The sequence below is a fragment of the Vidua macroura genome, chromosome 13 (assembly GCF_024509145.1).
Source record: "Vidua macroura isolate BioBank_ID:100142 chromosome 13, ASM2450914v1, whole genome shotgun sequence".
Taxonomy (NCBI): domain Eukaryota; kingdom Metazoa; phylum Chordata; class Aves; order Passeriformes; family Viduidae; genus Vidua; species Vidua macroura.
In genome coordinates, this window is record NC_071583.1 from 20717627 (window position 1) to 20726007 (window position 8381).

Genomic DNA, 8381 nt, shown 5'->3' on the forward strand with positions numbered 1-8381 from the left:
GTGAGTGGTGTGTCCCTGCTGACCCCACAGGCTGTGCACTGGTTTTGTGGCATCCAGTCCTGGGAAATGGAACTACTTTCTGTTAAGGTCCTCCGAGAGGGAAGAACAAACCTAGAGGAGAGAAGGAATCGCTTGAGTCAAACAACATCCTGAAACAAATAGTGGAGAAACTGCACAAAGAGCATGGTGAGAGCATTTCCCTCAGCCTTCCCCTGGGACTCAGCAGCTGGGGGCGTTCCTTCCACATCTGGACACGCCGTGCCTGGCACAGCGGGAAGGGATCCATGGCAGCCTGGCTGCCCCGCTGCTGCTTTCACGGCCTGCAGGGCTGTTTCCCAGCCTGGCCTGGCTGCAGCTTCTCCCCAGCCGCTGCAGGAAGGCATTTGGCAGCAGCTGACAGGGAGCCCAAACTGCACCGTGGGCCGTGCACACCCTGAGATCCCCTGCAATTTCCCAGTCTTTGGGTAGATCAGGTTTAGGGGCTGTTTGGAGAAGGGACCAGCATCCGACTGTCCCAAAATCCTGAGTGTTTTCCGATCCTTACCCATGCCTTTCACAAGTATCGCCTCCTGAAGCTGTCACTTTCCCCATTCCCAAAAGGGAATGTTTCCATCTGATCCAGCTGTCTCTTTTCCATTCTCCAGAGATGGAAGGAGAGGCTGTGCAGAAGGAAGCATTTCCCAGAGGAAGCAGTGATTCTGTGCCAGCCTCTGCTGCAGGAAGGGAGGCGATGCCAGGCACAGTCACTGGAGGTAATTGCTGTGCCTCTGGGCCTGAGCCCTGCTGAGGCTTGAGCTGCCCTCTCTGCTGCTTGGCAGTGCGGGCACAGCCCAGACAAGATCGGCACAGCCAAGAGGAATTATCCTGAGCAGGCTCAGGGCACTCGGGTACTGAGCAGTCCTGCTGGGGTCCCTCTGTGGGAGACACATCCCGAAACCTGGGAGAGACTGCACAGGGTGACCATGGTGGGGAAAGGGCAGAGGGCGAGAGCAAGGCTCCAGTGTGTCCTGAGAGGGACTGGCTATGGGCCCGTGGGCTGGGGGAGGTGTCCTAGCAGAAGGAGGGCAGGAGGGACAGAGGGAGGGAGGGAGGGAGGGAGGGAGGGAGGGAGGGAGGGAGGGAGGGAGGGACAGTTGTGGCACTGCCTGCTGCAGTCTTCCCCTGGCCTTTAGGGAGGATTTCCTCTGCATGAGAGTGAGAGACTCCCATTGGGCCGTGGGCTGCTCCAGCTGCCCTTCCAGGGATGTTGCACAGGGCAGGGAAAGAGTGTGGAGAGTGACCAGGAGCCAGCCCAGAGTTCCCCAGGCCCCTGTGCAGCTTTGGCCATGTCCATTGACATCTGGCTGCCACGGCCTTACCCAACTGCCTTGCAGTGCCCATTTCTCAGAGGCAGAAGGGGATGCCAGCACACCCTGAAAAATGTTCTCATCTGTGCTCCGTTCTAGATGAGGTTGATGGGAAGGCTCCTCCATTAGCTTGGCTGAATGAAGTTCTGAAGCCCTTGGAGCCTCCTGCAGGTATGTTCCCACTGTCCCACCAAGGAATAATTGCTGACAGCCTGCCAGGACAGGTGACAGAAGCTTCTCTGGCTGTTCAATTACAGCTGTGTCTGCAGGGAGGAATTTTCCTGCCCCTTTGCTGATTGCTCCACGCAAGCCTGGCTCCCTTCGCAGGGGTGAGTAGTGTGTCCCTGCTGACCCCACAAGCTGTGCACTGGTTTTGTGGCATCCAGTCCTGGGAAATGGAACTACTTTCTGTTAAGGTCCTCCGAGAGGGAAGAACAAACCTAGAGGAGAGAAGGAATCACTTGAGTCAAACAACATCCTGAAACAAATAGTGGAGAAACTGCACAAAGAGCATGGTGAGAGCATTTCCCTCAGCCTTCCCCTGGGACTCAGCAGCTGGGGGCGTTCCTTCCACATCTGGACACGCCGTGCCTGGCACAGCGGGAAGGGATCCATGGCAGCCTGGCTGCCCCGCTGCTGCTTTCACGGCCTGCAGGGCTGTTTCCCAGCCTGGCCTGGCTGCAGCTTCTCCCCAGCCGCTGCAGGAAGGCATTTGGCAGCAGCTGACAGGGAGCCCAAACTGCACCGTGGGCCGTGCACACCCTGAGATCCCCTGCAATTTCCCAGTCTTTGGGTAGATCAGGTTTAGGGGCTGTTTGGAGAAGGGACCAGCATCCGACTGTCCCAAAATCCTGAGTGTTTTCCGATCCTTACCCATGCCTTTCACAAGTATCGCCTCCTGAAGCTGTCACTTTCCCCATTCCCAAAAGGGAATGTTTCCATCTGATCCAGCTGTCTCTTTTCCATTCTCCAGAGATGGAAGGAGAGGCTGTGCAGAAGGAAGCATTTCCCAGAGGAAGCAGTGATTCTGTGCCAGCCTCTGCTGCAGGAAGGGAGGCGATGCCAGGCACAGTCACTGGAGGTAATTGCTGTGCCTCTGGGCCTGAGCCCTGCTGAGGCTTGAGCTGCCCTCTCTGCTGCTTGGCAGTGCGGGCACAGCCCAGACAAGATCGGCACAGCCAAGAGGAATTATCCTGAGCAGGCTCAGGGCACTCGGGTACTGAGCAGTCCTGCTGGGGTCCCTCTGTGGGAGACACATCCCGAAACCTGGGAGAGACTGCACAGGGTGACCATGGTGGGGAAAGGGCAGAGGGCGAGAGCAAGGCTCCAGTGTGTCCTGAGAGGGACTGGCTATGGGCCCGTGGGCTGGGGGAGGTGTCCTAGCAGAAGGAGGGCAGGAGGGACAGAGGGAGGGAGGGAGGGAGGGAGGGAGGGAGGGAGGGAGGGAGGGAGGGAGGGAGGGAGGGAGGGAGGGAGGGAGGGAGGGAGGGACAGTTGTGGCACTGCCTGCTGCAGTCTTCCCCTGGCCTTTAGGGAGGATTTCCTCTGCATGAGAGTGAGAGACTCCCATTGGGCCGTGGGCTGCTCCAGCTGCCCTTCCAGGGATGTTGCACAGGGCAGGGAAAGAGTGTGGAGAGTGACCAGGAGCCAGCCCAGAGTTCCCCAGGCCCCTGTGCAGCTTTGGCCATGTCCATTGACATCTGGCTGCCACGGCCTTACCCAACTGCCTTGCAGTGCCCATTTCTCAGAGGCAGAAGGGGATGCCAGCACACCCTGAAAAATGTTCTCATCTGTGCTCCGTTCTAGATGAGGTTGATGGGAAGGCTCCTCCATTAGCTTGGCTGAATGAAGTTCTGAAGCCCTTGGAGCCTCCTGCAGGTATGTTCCCACTGTCCCACCAAGGAATAATTGCTGACAGCCTGCCAGGACAGGTGACAGAAGCTTCTCTGGCTGTTCAATTACAGCTGTGTCTGCAGGGAGGAATTTTCCTGCCCCTTTGCTGATTGCTCCACGCAAGCCTGGCTCCCTTCGCAGGGGTGAGTAGTGTGTCCCTGCTGACCCCACAAGCTGTGCACTGGTTTTGTGGCATCCAGTCCTGAGAAATGGAACTACTTTCTGTTAAGGTCCTCTGAGAGGGAAGAACAAACCTAGAGGAGAGAAGGAATCACTTGAGTCAAACAACATCCTGAAACAAATAGTGGAGAAACTGCACAAAGAGCATGGTGAGAGCATTTCCCTCAGCCTTCCCCTGGGACTCAGCAGCTGGGGGCTTTCCCTGCACATCTGAACATGCTGTGCGCGGAACAGTGGGAAGGAACCCATGGCAGCCTTGCGGCCCCACTGTTGCTTTCACACCTTGCAGGGCTGTTTCCCAGTCCCCAGCCTCTGCATTTGGCACCAGCTGACAGGGTGGCCAAACTGCATCACGGGCCATGCACATTTTGGGATCCCCTGCAATTTCCCAGTGTCTGAGCAGATCAGGAGGCGCAGCTGATTGCAAGGGTGTGCTACTGACAAGGGAGTGCTCTGGCCCAGTGACAAGAGCTTGGGACATTTCCTGATCCATATCAATGTCTTTGACAAGCCTTGCCTCCTGAAGATGCCCCCTCCCCAGTGAGGAACAGCCCCCCTGATCCAGCTGTGCCTCTTCCTTTCTCCAGAGATGGAAGGAGAGGCTGTGCTAAAGGCTGAGTTTCCCGGAGGAACCAGTAGCTCATTGGCAGCCTCTGCTGCAGGAAGGGAGGCGATGCCAGGCACAGTCACTGGAGGTAACTGCTGTGTCTCTGGGCCTGAGCCCTGCTGAGGCTTGAGCTGCCCTCTCTGCTGCTTGGCAGTGCAGGCACAGCCCAGACAAGAGCGGCACAGCCCAGGGGAATTATCCTGAGCAGGCTCAGGGCACTCGGGTACTGAGCAGTCCTGTTGGGGTCCCTCTGTGGGAGACACATCCCGAAACCTGGGAGAGACTGCACAGGGTGACCATGGTGGGGAAAGGGCAGAGGGCAGGAGCAAGGCTCCAGTGTGTCCTGTGAGGACCTGGCTATGTCCCCGGGGCTCTGGGAAGTGTCCCAGCAGAAGGAGAGCAGGAGGGACAGAGGGAGGGAGGGACAGTTGTTGCACTGCCTGCCGCAGTCTACCCTTGGCCTTTAGGGAGGATTTCCTCTGTGGGAGGAAGAACGCCCCCAGCACCCTGGGCTGCTCCCGCTCCCCCTCCAGGGATGTTGCCAGGGCAGGGAAAGAGTGTGGAGAGGACCAGGAGCCAGCCCAGAGCTCCCCAGGCCCCTGTGCAGCTTTGGCCATATCCATTTGCATCTGGTTCCCACAGCCGTACACAACCCCCTTGCAGTACCCAGTTCCCTGAGGCAGAGGGGGACTCCAGCACACCATAGAAATGGTTCTGGTCTGTGCTCCCTTCTAGACTGGGATCATGACTTGGATTATTTGGAAGTCCTGATGAATGATGGTTTGAAGATCTTGGAGGATGTTGGAGGCAAGTTTTCAGTGTGCCTTTCCTGAGAGAATAACCTGAGTCAATGTGACAAGAGCTCACTCATGAGCCATTTCCCTTAACATCATCTTAAGTTTGAAGGAAACTGGAAGCCTTGCCCTGCTCCCTTCTGGAGCCCGGAGCGATCCCACAGGATCGCTATCAGTGGGAGGAAGGAGCATTTGGCTGTCCATCTTCCTCCCATGTGCAATGCCAGTGTGTCCTTCCGTGTGCTCTGTGCAGCCAGGGAGAAGAGCAGAGAGGGAAGGGGCCGGGCTCAGGGCTGCGCCCCCGGGCTGAGCCTTGGGTGCAGCCTGAGGATCTCCTACAGCGCCACGGGAGCTGTTCTGTCCTGCCTTTCTTTGCAGCTGAACCTGTTGCTGAAGGTGGTGCAGCTTCCCAACCCATACCCAGTACTGACCCTCTGGGAGATGCTGAGGGTAGGTCAAGGCCTTTCCCCCTGGGAGAGCTGCCAGCTCAGAGCCCAAAGCTCGGCCAGGGGGGCATCGCTGCAGGTGCCAGGACAGAACCACGCACGTGTGTGCCCTCGCCCTGCACCATCCCCTCAGCGCTCCTGCGGCTCAGTGCTGCTCGTGCAGATCTGCAGAGATGACAGAAGCTCCTGTGGCTTTTGGGTTACAGGTGTGTCTGCAGGGAGGACTTCTCCAGCTCCTGGGCTGGATGCTGCGCACCAACAGACCTCCCGTCGCAGGGGTGAGTAGTGTGCCCCTGCTGACCCCACAGGCTGTGCACTGGTTTTGTGGGATCCATTCCTGGGAAATGGAACAACTCTCTCTCTTTCTCTTAAGGTCCTCCAAAAGGAAAGACCCAAGATACTGCAGCCACAAAGTCTCATGAGTCAAACGAATTCCTGAGACAATCACAGAAGGAAGCACAGGGAGGACAAGGTGGGTACATTCCCCTCAGCCTTCTCTGGGACTCAGCAGCTGGGGGATTTCCTTGCACATCTGGACACGCCGTGCCCGGCACAGCGGGAAGAGATCCATGGCAGCCTGGCTGTCCCGCTACTGCTTTCACGGCCTGCAGGGCTGTTTCCCAGCCTGGCCTGGCTGCAGCTTCTCCCCAGCCTCTGCAAGAAGGCATTTGGCAGCAGCTGACAGGGAGCCCAAACTGCACCACGAGTTATGCACACCCTGAGATCCCCTGCAATTTCCCAGTCTCTGAGCAGATGAGGAGATGCAGCTGTTTGCACAAGGGAGTTCTCTGGCCCCCACAGCCTGGGCATTCTCCTGATCTTTACCTGTGACTTTGACAAGCATTGCCTCCGGAAGATGCCACCTCTCCAATGGGGAATGTTTCCATCTGATCCAGCTGTGCCTCTTCCTTTTTCAAGTGATGGACCAAACATCCCTGCAGAAGGAGGCACATCCCGGAGGAAGCAGTGGCTCAGTGGCAAGCTCTGCTGCAGGGAGGAAGGCGATGCCAGGCGCAGGCACAGGCACAGGAGGTAATTGCTGTGCCGGGCTCAGCCGGGCTCAGCCCTCAGCGGGGCTGTGTGGCAGCAGCTCTTCCCCCAGGCCCTGCCCTTGCACGGGCCGGCAGCAGCCAAAGCTGGAGGCGCCTCGGCTTCCAGGCCTCTGGAGCTCGTTCACAGCCCCGGGGAATCGGGACTCGCGCACCAACGCCCTTCCCGCTGCAGCTGCTCCCGGAGCTGGCCCTGAGTGCCCAGAGGCCCAAGGCACGGGAGCAGCCCCGAGAGGGAGCCCTGCTGCGAGCCCAGGGCCAGAGCCAGCCCTGGCTCCTGACTGGGCAGGGGCTGCACTGGCTCCTGACAGGGCCTGACTCTGTCCCCTGGGGCTGGGGGAGCTGTCCCAGGGCAGGGAGGGCCAGGGCTGGCAGGGGCTGCTCAGAGAAGGGTTTGGCCGTATGCACCGTGCTGCCAGCTCAGCAGTGCAGCACAGCGCGGGCTCACGCTCCCCGTTGCTCCCACAGATGCAGCCAGCACCACAGCACCTCTTCCAGATTCCCAGAAGGGCATCGGAAGGGGTTTCTGTCATGGAACAGGCTACTCGCTAGAGTTAATGGCAGGCATGCTTCTTTTGAAGCTTGTCTTCATGTTGTGCTGCTTTAGAATCTGGTATTCCTGGAAGAGAAAATGGTGAGTGCTTTGTTGCTTTTTCCCTCAAACAGCTTATTTTGAAGTCTCTTATAGACAGGAAAGGTTCCCAGAGAGTCTGCAGTGGAGTTGTGGCCAGTCTGTGGTTGTCCAAAAAACTCTGCTGAGGGTTCTGCTGCTGCTCAGTGCTTTCATTGGCCTCTTAATTGCTGGGCCTTGTCCTGGGGGGCCCGCTGGGGCTGCAGCCACTGCTGGCTCCCACTGAGGCTGCCTGGCCAAGAGCAGCCCCAGGGGCACAGGGCAGAGGTGAGGCAAGGTGGGGAGGAGAAAGAGCAGGGATGAGATTGCCCTTGCAAGGCAGTCGCGCTCTGGGGCCCGCTCCTGGCCAGGGAGCCTGCCCAGAGCCGTGCCCTGCTCGCCGGGGCCTTGGGGGGCAGCTGTCCAGCTGGGCCAAGGTGTGCCAGCAGCTCCAGCTGGGCTGGGGAGCCTTGCCAGCTCTGGGCCCTGCTGTGTAGGAGGGTCCCAGTGTGCCACTGGCAGCTGGTGGCCTCAGGCTCTCCTCTCTTTCCATAGTCGCAGCTCTGGACAGGAGATGAAAGCAGTGGCTTCCCCTCACACCCAGACTGCTTGTGGAGCACCTCCAGCAGTAATAAGGGCCTGGTCAGCCCTTTCTGGAGTTCTGAGAAGAGGACACCAGTAGATCTGTCTACGAGGAAATCTCCAAAGACCCTGTAGATCCCACTGCCACTTCCTCTCCCCATGGGTATCCCCAAGCTGCCTTCACCCGTTTTTGATCTCCCTCTGTCCCGTCCCAGCCCATTCCCCAGTTCTTCTAAAGACCCCGGTACCAGCCCAGCACCCTCCAGCCCCAACTGAGACCAACATGGTCCCTCCTCTGCCCCTAAGCTCCCTGGCCCTGCCCCCTAAACGCTATTGAAGGTAACCCCCCGCCCCTGCCAGGGTAGGTGATGGCCCCCACTTCGGTTGCAATAAAGAGATGGAGCTGTCACCCCCGTGTCCGGGTGGTACCACCAGCAAAGCCCAGCCAGCACCAGCACTGGCTGAGCTCCATGCCCAGGAGCAGCCGTGGATGCCCACGGTGAGGGCAGGCAGGAGCCAGGCAGGGGCTGCTGTGAGCAGCGGCGGGGCCCCGAGGGGCTGGGGGAGCCCATGCTGAGTGTCCCTGGGCTGAGGGCACATTTCCTTCTGTGGGATCATCTGGGCCTGGAGCTCCTCCAGTGGCATGCCCAGGAAAAGAGGGAAGCCATCAAGAACATCTCCAGGGACACAGCCTGACCTGCAATGCCAGCAGGCAAAACAAAGCTCCTCCCTAATTAACACACACTTGATAGGACCTAATTGATGGGCCATCAGCAATCCAGGGTGCTGCACAGGGTCTGCTCCTCTGGGCGGGGGCCAGAAGGGAAGGGAAGGGCTGTGTGGCCTCGGGGCCTGATGGGGCTGATGAACAGCC

General features: G+C 58.9%; 3 long non-coding RNA genes across 3 annotated transcripts; all 3 read left to right on the forward strand.

The window, feature by feature from the left end:
• Nucleotides 1-648: 648 nt before the first annotated feature.
• On the forward strand, nt 649-1773 carry LOC128814179 (uncharacterized). Its single transcript, XR_008439287.1, has 3 exons — nt 649-752; nt 1446-1517; nt 1604-1773. It is a non-coding gene; the product is annotated as an uncharacterized LOC128814179 (long non-coding RNA).
• A 550-nt stretch (nt 1774-2323) lies between these two features.
• LOC128813690 (uncharacterized) lies at nt 2324-3369 on the forward strand. Its single transcript, XR_008439132.1, has 3 exons — nt 2324-2427; nt 3153-3224; nt 3311-3369. It is a non-coding gene; the product is annotated as an uncharacterized LOC128813690 (long non-coding RNA).
• Nucleotides 3370-6280: 2911 nt separating this feature from the next.
• Nucleotides 6281-7916, forward strand: LOC128813751 (uncharacterized). Its single transcript, XR_008439164.1, has 3 exons — nt 6281-6298; nt 6784-6949; nt 7481-7916. It is a non-coding gene; the product is annotated as an uncharacterized LOC128813751 (long non-coding RNA).
• Nucleotides 7917-8381: the final 465 nt, after the last annotated feature.